Source organism: Chiloscyllium plagiosum, unplaced genomic scaffold (genome assembly GCF_037043375.1).
Source record: "Chiloscyllium plagiosum isolate Xiang-an unplaced genomic scaffold, Cpla_swu_hap1 HiC_scaffold_1, whole genome shotgun sequence".
In the NCBI taxonomy this organism is placed as follows: domain Eukaryota; kingdom Metazoa; phylum Chordata; class Chondrichthyes; order Orectolobiformes; family Hemiscylliidae; genus Chiloscyllium; species Chiloscyllium plagiosum.
Genome location: NW_028270139.1, coordinates 120,054,487 through 120,066,800, shown reverse-complemented (window position 1 = coordinate 120,066,800; position 12,314 = coordinate 120,054,487). Strand labels below are relative to the sequence as shown.

Sequence of the window (12,314 nt, the reverse complement as noted above, 5' to 3'; positions counted from 1 at the left end):
AGTTTGGATCTGTTATTTAAGGAAAATTATACTGGCATTACAGGCAGCCTGGAGAAGTTTCACTGGACTGATTCACTTATGGGGAGACTGTTTTATGAGGAGAGGTTGGGTAGGTTGGGCTTGTACTCAATGGAATTTGGAAGAATAAGAGGCAACCTTATTGAAACCTACAAGATCCTTAAGGGATTTGACAGGGTAGTTGCAAGAAGGCTGTTTCCCTTGTCAAAGGGTCCAGGACACCAGGGCATTGTATCAGAGTAAGATGCAGCAAATTTCAGACTCTGAAATAAGGAATTTCATCCCTTGGTAAGTAGTGACTTTGTGGAAATCCTCACCACAGAAGGCTGACAAAGCTGGGTCAATAAATATAAGTATATAGATCTTTCATTCAAAACAGGCAAGGCGGTAAAAGAGGGAGAGGCATGGCCTTGTTAGTCAAAGATAGTATAACGGTGACTGACAGAACTTTTGATGAGGACTTGTCTACTGAAGTAGTGTGGGCTGAGGTTAGAAACGGGACAGGAGAGAGCACACTGCTTGGAGCTTTTTATAGGCCTCCGCAGAGTTCCAGGGAGGTGGAAGAGAGTATTAGCAACATTATCCTAGGTAGGAGTGAAAGGAACAGGGTGGTTATTATGGGGGACTTTAATTTCCCCAACATTGATTGGAAATGTTAGAGCTGTAGTACGTCGGATGGATCAGTTTTTGTCCAATGTGTACAGGAGGGTTTCCTGACACAGATGTTGAAGGGCCGACAAGAGGGGAGGCCACACTGGATCTCGTGCTTGGTAATGAACCAGGCCAGATGCTTGATTTAGTTGTAGGTGAGCACTTTGGAGAGAGTGGCCATAATTCAGTTACGTTTAGTTTAGCAATGGAAAGGGATAGGTACATGCCACAGGTCAAGAGTTATTGATGGGGCAAGGGCAATTATAATGCGATTAGGCAAGAATTAGGATGCATAGAATGGGGTAGCAAAATGCAGGGGATGCAGACAATCGAAATGTGGAGCTGGTTTAAGGAACAGATATTACGTGTCCTTAATAGGTATGTCTCTGACAGACAGGGAGGAAGTGATAAGGTAAGGGAACCGTGGTTTACTACAGAATTGCATCTCTTGTTAAGAAGAAGAAAGAGGCTTATGTGTTGATGAGGCAAGATGGTACAGATGATGCAATGGAGAGTTATAGATCAGCTAGGAAGGATTTAAAGAGAGAGTTAAGAAGAGCAAAGAGAGGACACGAGCAGTCTTTAGCAAATAGAATAAAGGAGAATCCTAAAGCTTTCTATAGGTATGTGAGGAATAAAAGGATAATTAGAGTAGGAATAGGGCCAGTCAAAGACAGAAGTAGGAAGTTGAGTGTGGACGCTGTAGAGATTGGAGAGGTGCTAAATGAACATTTCTCATCAGGAAAAGGAGAATATTGTAGAGGAGAAAAATGAGGCATGAGATATTAGACTAGAAAGGATTGAGGTTAGTTATGCACAGGTGTTATCAATTCTAGAAGGAGAGAGAGTAGACAAGTCCCCTGGGCCGGATGGGATTTATTCGAGGATTCTCTGGGAAGCTAGGGAGGAGATGGCGGAGCCTTTGGCTTTGATATTTGAGTCGTCATTGTCTACAGGTTTAGTACCTGAGGACTGGAGGATTGCAAATGGTGTGGCTTTGTTCAATAAGGGCAGCAGAGATGACCCAGGTAATTATAGACCAGTGAGCCGTACCTCTGTTGTAGGAAAGGTTTTGGAAAGGATTATAAGAGATAAGATTTATCATCATCAAGCAAGCAACAATTTGATTTCTGATAGTCAACATAGTTTCATCAAGAGCAGGTTATGTCTCACAAACCTCATTGAGTTTTTTGAGAAGGTGACCAAGCATGTAGATGAGGGTCGGGCAATTGACGTGATATACTTGGACTTCAGTAAAGCCTTTGATAAGGTTCCACATGGTAGGCTGATGGAGAAAATGCAGAGGCATGGGATTGAGGGTGATTTAGCAGTTTGGATTAGAAACTGGTTTTCTGAAAGAAGGCAGCGAGAGGTGGTTGATGAAAAATATTCAGCCTGGAGTCCAGTTACTAGTGGTGTTCCACAAGGATCTGTTTTGGGACCACTGCTGTTTGTCATTTTTATAAATGACTTAGACGCAGGCATAGGTGGATGGATTAGTAAACTTGCAGATGACTAAAGTCGGTGGAGTAGTGGACAGTTTGGAAGAATGTTACAGGTTGCAGGGGGATTTGGATAAAATGCAGAATTGTGCTGAGAGGTGGCAAATGGAGTTCAATGCAGCTAACTGTGAGGTAATTCACTTTGGGAAGAATAACATAATGGTAGAGTACTTAGTCAATGGAAAGATTCTTGGTAGTGTGGATGTGCAGAGGGATCTTGGAATCCATGCGCATAGATTCCTGAAAGTTGCCACCCAGGTGGATAGTGCTGTTAAGAAGGCATACGGTGTGTTAGGTTTCATTGGTAGAGGGATTGAATTCCGGAACCGCAATATCATGCTGCAACTATACAGAATGCTGGTGCAGCCACACTTGGAATATTGTGTACAGTTCTGGTCGCTCCATTACAAAAAGGATGTGGAAGCATTGAAAAAGATGCAGAGGAGATTTACCAGGATGTTGCCTGGTCTGGAGGAAAGGTCTTATGAGGAAAGGCTGAGAGACTTGGGTCTTTTCTCATTGGAAAGAAGAAGGCTAAGGGGGAGTTTGATAGAGACATACAAGATGATCAGCGGATTAGATGGGGTAGACAGAGAAAGAGTTTTTCTGACGTCAGCTTATACGAGAGGGCATAAATACAAATTGAGGGGTGATAGATTTAAGACTGATGTCAGAGGCAACTTCTTTACACAGAGAGTGGTAAGGGCATGGAATGCCCTACCTGCTAAGGTAGTCAACTCAGCAACATTAGGGAGATTTAAACAATTCTTAGATAAGCTCATGGATGATTTTGGGATAGTGTAGGGGAACGAGCTGAGAAAAGTCCACAGGTCCGCGCAACATCGAGGGCTGAAGGGCCTGTTCTGTGCTGTATTGTTCCGTGTTCTATGTTCTAAAACTGAGATAGATTAATTTGTAATTATTAAGGAATCAAAGGTTATAAGGGATAGGCAGGAAAGTGGTGTTAAGGGTCATCGGATCAGCTATGATGTCATTGAATGATAGAACAGACTTGTTGGGCTTATTGGTCTTCTTCTGCCCTGCTGTCTTATGGTCTTATTCCCTTGTAAAAACAAGCATTTCTATTCAATGAATTTATAAGCCACATGGAACTGTCAACTAAACTGTAAATTCACAAGCACCCGCTATGATAATAAAATGTTGAGAAATCAGCAATACAGCACTGATCTTGTAATCAAGCCTCAGGCTTGGAGCAAAATATCAAGCACTGGATATTTTAATACAGCTGTATTAAAACACTGTTTATAAACATTTAAAGGGAGGAAGATTAAATGCCTTGAAAGTGCAACAGCTTCCTTTGACAGCTCTCTTGACAACTCCACTCAGGCTAACAACTGCAATGAATTTACTCATTTTTAGTGGATAGTCATGTTTACTTTTACCTACCCCAAAAGGCAACTTGTCTCTCCCAAAGGATGCCTGATTATCCTAAATGTGTCCTGGAACAATCTCCAAAAATGTACACTATCTTGTCAAAGAAAGCAAGTAAGTTTACCTCCTCTCCTATCAGATCCAAAGTGCACAAGTTGTGTTTAGGATATTGCACTGATGGGAATCAAAGGTAGCTAGGAATCATAGATATGCATGAATCCATGAAAATTATGAAGGCTGGGTTTAGGTGTGGGAATTTTAATTTTGTGTCTCCTACACCACTTTTAATAAGGTGAAGGGCTATTCCATTTGCACATCAGGCCTTCAAATAACAACTGCAACAGGGAAATGATTTGAACAATCATATCTTGAGACAGTAACCATAGATTGTGTGGCAGGTAATTGGTACTTTGACATTCCCATAAAAATCTGGGGATACAATTTATAGTTTGTGCTGAATTTTAACATGCTTTCTTTTCTCTCTCAATATTTCAGTTCGACACAGGATTTTGTTGGGTGTGTTATAAATCAACCTGCTCACATTGTGAAAAATCAAACAGACTCAGCCCTAACACTTCCTTGAAAGATGTTTCCCTTCTGTTTTATAAGCCCTGGCAGCTTCACCAATGGAGAGTATCATGCTCTCTCTTCCAAAGGCATTGAAAATACAGATATCCTCATGTTGTTCTTGCTGCTTTATCATGGCCACCATTGTCAGTAATGTTGCTAATGTTCCAGAGCTGCCTCCTCCACCTGCCAGGTGCTTCCTGTGGCAATATCTTATGTCCAATCACTGAATACCACACCAAAGACATGGCCTATGCTAAAAAGCTTGCCCAATGTCTTTCTTATCCCATATGTGTTTAAAAGTTGAACAAAAAGAACTTCTAGTTATTCAGCACCTTTAATATAATGAAATAAGTGGAGGCATTTCACAAGGGGAGTTATAAAAATATTACACTGCACCATGTAATGGATTTAAGGCAGTTGATCAAATGCTTGGAATCTTGTCAGCCCCTGAACAGTATGGGCTATGGTGAGAAATTTGGAAAAAAATGAGTGAGGTGTTCAACGAGGCCCTGCTCATTATCAAGACCATAAAGTTCCATTTTCTCAGGGAGATAGGATGTTGAAGAAGTCATTTGGCATGCTGCCTTCATTGGTCAGACCATTGATTATAGGAGTTAAGGGATCATGTTGAGGTTGTACAGGACTTTGGAGAGGCAGCTTTTGGAGTACTGTGTACAGTTCTGGTGGTCCTGTTATAGAAAGGCTATTATTAATTGGAGAGAGTACAGAAAAGATTTACAAAGATGTTACTGGGACTGGGGGGTTTGAGTTAGAAGGACAGGCTGGATAGGCTGGCACTTTTTTCCCACAGAGCGTAGGAGGTTGAGGGGCGACCTTATAGAGGTTTATAAAATCATGAGAAGGATAGATAAGATGAATAGCCAAGGTCTTTTCCCCAGGGTAGGCAATTTCAAACTAGATGGCATAGGTTTAAGGTGAGAGGGGAAACATTTAAAAGCAACCTCAGGGGCAACTTTTTCATGCTGAAGGTGGTGTGTTTATGGAATGAACTGCCAAGGGAAGTGATAGAGGCAGGTACAGTTACTCCATTTAAAAGACATTTGGACAGGTACAAGAATAGGAAAGATTCAGAGGAATATGGGCAAAATGCAGGCAAATGGGACTAGTTCCATCAGGTTGGCATGGACGAGTTGGACGAAGAGTCTGTTCTCGTGCTGTACGTCTCTATGACTCAATGACTGTTTGACTATGTTGAAACTCTCTCTATTGAATGGTCAGAGACTTATTTGCATGGATTATCATTTATTATCACCCTTAATATTACTTATAGAGTCAAAGAATCATAGAGATGTAGAGCATGGAAACAGACCCCTTGGTCCAACCTGTCCATACCAACCAGATATCCCAACCCAATCTAGTCCCATCTGACAGTACCCGGCCCATATCCTTCCAAACCCTTCCTATTCATATACCCATCCAAATGCCTCTTAAATGTTGCATTGTACCAGCCTCCACCACATCCTCTGGCAGCTCATTCCATACACGTACCACCCTCTGCGTGAAAAATTTGCCCCTTAGGTCTCTTTTATATCTTACCCCTCTCACCCTAAACCTATACCCTCTTGTTCTGGACTCCCCGACCCCAGGGAAAAGACTTTGTCTTTTTATCCTATCCATGCCCCTCATAATTTTATAAACCTCTATAAGGTCACCCCTTGGCCTCTGACACTCCAGGGAAAACAGGCCCAGCCTGTTCAGCCTCTCCCTATATCTCCAATCCTCCAACCCTGGCAACATCCTTGTAAATCTTTTCTGAGCTCTTTCAAGTTTCACAACATCTTTCCAATAGGAAGACCAGAATTGCACATAATACTCCAACAGTGGAGTGGCCCAACAAATGTCCTGAACAGCTGCAACATGACCTCCCAACTCTTGTACTCAATACTCTGACCAATAAAGGAAAGCATACCAAACACCTTCATCATTATCCTATCTACCTGCGATTCCACTTTCAAGGAGCTATGAACCTGCAATCCAATGTCTCTTTGTTCAGCAACACTCCCTAGGACCTTACCATTAAGTGTATAAGTCCTGCTAAGATTTGCTTTCCCAAAATGCAGCACCTCGCATTTATCTGAATTAAACTCCATCTGCCACTTCTCAGCCCATTGGCCCATCTGGTCCAGATCCTGTTGTAATCTGAGGTAACCCTCTTCACTGTCACTACACCTCCAATTTTGGTGTCATCTGCAAACTTACTAACTGTACCTCTTATGCTCACATCCAAATCATTTATGTAAATGACAAAAGGTAGAGGACCTAGCACCAATCCTTGTGGCATTCCACTTGTCACAGGCCTCCAGTCTGAAAACAACCCTCCACCACCACCCTCTGTCTTCTACCTTTGAGCCAGTTCTGTATCCAAATGGCTAGTTCTCCCTGTATTCCATGAGATCTAACCTTGCTAATCAGTCTCCCATGGGGAACCTTGTCGAATGCCTTACTGAAGTCTATATAGATCATCTCTACTGCTCTGCCCTCATCAATCTTTTTTGTTACTTCTTCAAATAACTCAATCAAGTTTGTGAGACATGATTTCCCACGCACAAAGCCATATTGACTATCCCTAATCAGTCCTTGCCTTTCCAAATACATGTACGTCCTGTCCCTCAGGATTCCCTCCAACAACTTGCCCACCACTGAGGTCAGGCTCACCGGTCTATAGTTCCCTGGCTTATCTTTACCTCCCTTCTTAAACAGTGGCACCACGTTTGCCAACTTCCAGTCTTCTGGTACCACACCTGTGACTATCAATGATACAAATATCTCAGCAAGAGGCCCAGCAATAACTTCTCTAGCTTCCCACAGAGTTCTCGGGTACACCTGATCAGGTCCTGGGGATTTATCCACCTTAATCTTGCTTAATTCATATGCACTCTCCCATTGTTCGATTAGTGAATGGTTGCCAAAACCTTCAGGCATGAAAGTCAGAGGGGTTGCTTCATGACTCCAGCATGCTGTTTGCTCCTCTGGACCTCCAACTTAGATACCTGGCAGATTCCATGGACAGCAAGCCGACACACCTCATGTTCATAAACTTTGGCATTTGACATGTATCAGCCTCACTGCACTGTCTCTGTTTCAGATGCAGGACCAGCAGCTTCTATTCTCTGTTTTCTTAATCTCGCTCTCAGATTATTGCAGATTGACTTGGATATGAGAGTTTCAGTGATAGGTTAGGGAATCTGTAACCCAATATAACACAACCTCAATTATCTGAACGAGATGGGCAGGGAGTATTTTGTTTGGATAACTGATTGTTCTGATAACTGATCTGATTGTAAACAAAGGAAGCCATACTGAACATTCAAACTGAACTTTCTGTCCACGTAGGAGCATATTGTGTTCATGCCAACTCCTGAACAGCGGCCGACATCAGATGTCTTTCACCCCCTCAACATTTTGGATTGGGACAAGAGCAAACTAAAGGTTCATTAACTCATTCATGTAGGTGTGTGTGTGGAGAGGTAGCGGGCAAAGCGAGTGGGTTCTGCTAGCAAGGATATAGCAACTCGTTTTCATTTGCAACAAGCAAATTTCAGCCCTGGACCTATCCTCCTGATGAAAGTGACCAGCAGAGTGAGAGAGGAGGAAGAAGAAGAGGAGATCACAAGCAACCAGGGGGACAAAACAATCCAACATTAGTCGATGTGATACTGCAGATCGGGACAGGTACTTAAGATTCCAGAAGAACTGGAAATTCAGATTGTGTGTTGTTGTTGTTCTTGTTAATACGCGATCTTAAATACACTGTAGTTTGTTTCTACTCCCTTTCCGTCAGGATGCTCAAAAAAACAATTTTTTTCGTCCCGGTGGATGTCCTGTGTGTAAGCGTCTCTCTCATAATGTGTGTTTTAATACAGAGTTCATTCCAATTTACGGGATCTTGAAATCTTGTTTGGATAATCCAAAATTTGGATAATTGATGTTTGGATAACCAAGGTTGTTCTGTAATACAATGGCTTGTTGTGGACTCTTCCCTTCTTAAAGCCTATTTCTATGGCAATGTGAATCACATAGGCCTTGTACCAAGGTAAAAATAATAAGTAGCTTTCCTCAAGAGCACAATTCCATTGTACTTTGGAATTAAACAGATTAAAGTGGAATTAAATCTATAATTAAAGTGTAACTGTTTATAAAACTTGATTTCCCTTACACATCGCTGTGTCCAGGCAGAACTTAAAAGGACTCCCTTCATTCCTCCCAGATCATAACAATCTTATAAGCTTGAGATTTATAATCTTGCTCAGTGTGCAGTCAATAAATAAAGGACTGTTGTAGCATAGTGGTAATGTTGTGCCTTTGAGTCAGGATACCTTGGTCCATATCCCACTTGCCCTAGAGATGTGTCATAACCTGAACAGGTTGAATTCAAAGTATACAGTGTGTATGCAAATACATATAGTGAACAGAATATAGCTGAGACAGGCTAATGGAAAGTTTAGAGTACCTGAATATGACTCCAGCCCTCCTGAGTGATATCCATCTTGTGGGCACAGTCAAAGCTTCTGGCCCATACAACACATGCTGGAAATTTATAATTTGCAGCATAACAGTTTTTTTTTTCCTCCTGCTGGAATTGGCAATGTGCCTTACCCTCTCCCCACCCCTCTAACCGATCTGACATTTGATCCCTTTGCTTGGGTTCCTGTCTCCCAATTCCCAGTTTTAAAAGCTCCTCCTTGTCTACCTACCTCCTGCCCTCCAGCTTCCAATCTTCACCTTCAAGCTATCCCAATTCCTAACTTCAAATCCCCTCTCTGACTTCTTGCATCTCAAGCCCCAACATCCCAACCACTTCCTCTGTCTCCTTTCTCAGGAAACCCAGCCTCCAGTCAGCCTTCTCAGTTTCTTATCTCTCAATTATCAACTTTCAATCCTCTTCTTGCCTTTCCATCTGTTGACTTCTAGCACTCGCTAGAATTGCATAATTTGTTTCCCCCTCTTTGGTGGTTGGCAGCTTGTTCCACATTGACTTGATGTCTAAGGAACACACATTTTACTCAGAATTCATGCCCCAGATTTCCACTACTGTACTGAATCAGTTGGCTTACTTATTTTTATAGGGACGCGATGCACAGCTATAATTTTCTCATGGATTAAACTGAACATTTCCTAAACTATACAATCTGTGAAAAGTGACATCAAAATGGAAGAGACTTTGGGTTAAAGATGGAGTGGAAAGTAAAATGATTCTGCAATTAACTCATGATGGATCACCCAGTAAGAATAGCTATTCTCTGGTTTTGGTCAGCATGACCAAAACAGCAATCCATATTTCAATGTAAATGTGATTGTTAGAAGCTTCTATTTGGAAAGTTTTATTTTAAAATGCATTATTCCTTTGTTTATTTTTTAAAGTTATGGGCTATATTTATGATCTTATTTTCTTACTTGCTGTGAGAGTTTAAGTTGCAAACAAATCTCTCATGGATGAAGCGAGGATTTCTAAATATAGTTCCATTTTTAAGTGCTGAGTTGTATTTATGGTCATGTCTTTCCAGTATTGCTCACATGCCAAACAATCTAAGGCTGGTTTAAAGCTAATCTGAATACATTCCTATTTTCCTGGCCTGCCACGCTGATATTTAAAGAAAAAAAAATCACTGTTTTTCTCTATGCCACAATGTTTGTACATCAGTTGCAGTAACTGCATCTTCCAAATCCTGCAAAGACTTCAACTATTTCTGTGTCCCAAGTTTTCGAAACCGAACCTGGAAAATACAAATGGTTTCAAATATTATTCCTGACATTATGGAGGAAGTATTTGTTCTTGCTATTTGAATGACTATTTGGTACAATGGATCATTTGCCATTACAGAAACAAATGGATTTTTAATTGAGTGATTTGAGGCAATTCTGTCTTTTGTAAGAAATAGTTTCCATGAATACAAATATGGATTTCTTTGAGGGATAAGTTTAAAAAAATTGTAGAATATCAGTTTGTAAGTGCACAGACACAGGAATAGGGGAGGACTGGTGACCAAACATGAAGCAGATATTTGGGATAAATCAGTCTTGATCAGTTTGACAGAATGCAACCAGTGGAACCACACAGTGCGCAGTACTGGGTCCTCAGCTCTTTACAATCTACATCAATGATTTAGAGGAGTGCAACAGAGATATTGTTACTCAGTTTGGTGGTGACAGGAAATTAAATTATCAAGAGAAGGTGGAGAGACTGCAAATGGATATAAACAGATTAGATCAATGGATAATAATTTGGCAGTTTTTGTTTTCAGGAAGAATGCGAAGCAGTGTGTTACTGAAATGGAGAGAGATTGTGGGACTTGGTGGTGCAGTGTGTCGCGGAGGGTTTTTTAGATTAGATTACTTTACAGTGTGGAAACAGGCCCTTCGGCCCAACAAGTCCACACCGACCCGCCGAAGCGCAAACCACCCATACCCCTACATTTACCACTTACCTAACATGATGGACAATTTAGCATGGCCAATTTACCTGACCTGCACATCTTTGGACTGTGGGAGGAAACCGGAGCACCCGGAGAAAACCCACGCAGACACGGGGAGGACGTGCAAACTCCACACAGTCAGTCGCCTGAGGCGGGAATTGAACCCGGGTCTCCGGCGCTGTGAGGCAGCAGTGCTAACCACTGTGCCACCGTGCCGTTTAGACAGAGGAAGTGTTGCACCATCTCTCTGATAGTCTGCGCTCTGATATTCTCAGTGATTCCATTGCTTTCAGCTCACACAGGATATTTTGATGTACTTGGTTGGTGGTGAGAAGTGGTGAAGGAGAGGGTGTACTGAATTACTATCAAGGGAGCGGTCTTTACCCAAGACGCCATCCTTTCCACATGGAGACCAGAAGATGATGAGAATGACTGACGGCTGAATGAAGAGACTGTGGCTGCTTTCAAGACAATGAGCATTCACCAAAATGATGGTCATACTCCACCATTAATGGAGTGCGAATTCCTTTAGTTCCTCTACTTCTCCTCATTGATATGGGGACTGTGCAGAGCTATGTACTCCATTGGGAATCCTGCTCTATTAGGAAAACAAGGATAGACCCAGCAGTTCCCTGTTGAGGAAAAAAAACATTGTATTCACCACGTCCACCATAAATGTCCTCCGTCACCGAACGGTGCTATTGATGTCGACATACTTGGAGATGATGGATATGTCACCCGCTCCTGCCGGGAAAGTTCCGGATCCTTGAAGCTGAATGAACCTGTGATCCTAACAACCACTAGCAGCACTGTCGTCCCCCAGTATGAAGCTGCAGATCGTGTTGAAGAAGGTGACAGCGTTCAGTGACTAGCTCCTTGTTCAATCAGGGTCCCCTCACACTCTCTCCTGGGTTACATGTAGCTTGAGAAGGTGTTCTTGAATAACCCTGATGTCTGGGCAGGGTTGGTGTAGGCCCTCCAGTATACACTGTGCCACTCGGTCCTGCAATCTCTCTCCATGTGTCAGATTTACTGCCTTCCATTTTCGTGAAACATTGACAGGTTCAAGTTGACCGGATTCTTGGAATACCTGTTACAGATATGGCAGATTTCTCCCTCTCACCCATCCTACCACACAAACTCACTCCATGGTTTCAGAGCTTCCCTTCTCTGCAGCATCTACTCCAATTGTTGTTCATGTTGCAGACTGAGATGTTGTAGCCAAAGTCCCCAAGCTCCATCTAGAGTTGGGTCTCCAAATCCTCAGGTCTCCCTGAATGTCTGAAGCAGCTCACAGCACAACCTCCAGTAAACCATCCTCAGCACCTCCACTAACTTTTCAAAAACAGGAGTCAGTCAGAAGCTGCTCAGCTACAAGTGAGATGCCTGGACCTTTTGAATAATACCCGAGAGGCTTACTCGTGTTACTGACCTCATGATCAGCTGAGACAGACTAACACAGGCATTCAGTGGACAGGCACAGACCAAGTTTCAAAGCAGTGAGTCAAGCTGCTTAAACCAGCTATCCATGGAGCACCACATGTGGCACACCAGGAAGTGAACAAGAGTGCACATTTTTTTACATTGTTTCTGAGCTTCATAATGATGGAACGCCATAATTCAGAATGACGAACACCAAAGTCAAGAGTGTGGTGCTGGAAAAGCACAGCAGGTCAGGCAGCATGTGAGGAGCGAAGAATCGACGTTTCGGGCATAGGATCTTCATCAGAGTTCATTCCTATTAAAG

General features: G+C 42.4%; 1 long non-coding RNA gene across 2 annotated transcripts in view; it reads left to right on the top strand.

Annotated features, from left to right (window-relative positions):
• The window catches only part of LOC148152202 (uncharacterized), a 47,358-nt gene extending 38,879 nt beyond the window's left edge, over positions 1–8,479 (top strand). For both annotated transcript variants that reach the window (XR_015758010.1, XR_015758009.1), the window contains exon 3: positions 7,488–8,479. This is a non-coding gene — a long non-coding RNA (uncharacterized LOC148152202). The remainder of the gene's footprint in view (positions 1–7,487) is intronic.
• The last annotated feature ends 3,835 nt before the right edge of the window (positions 8,480–12,314 follow it).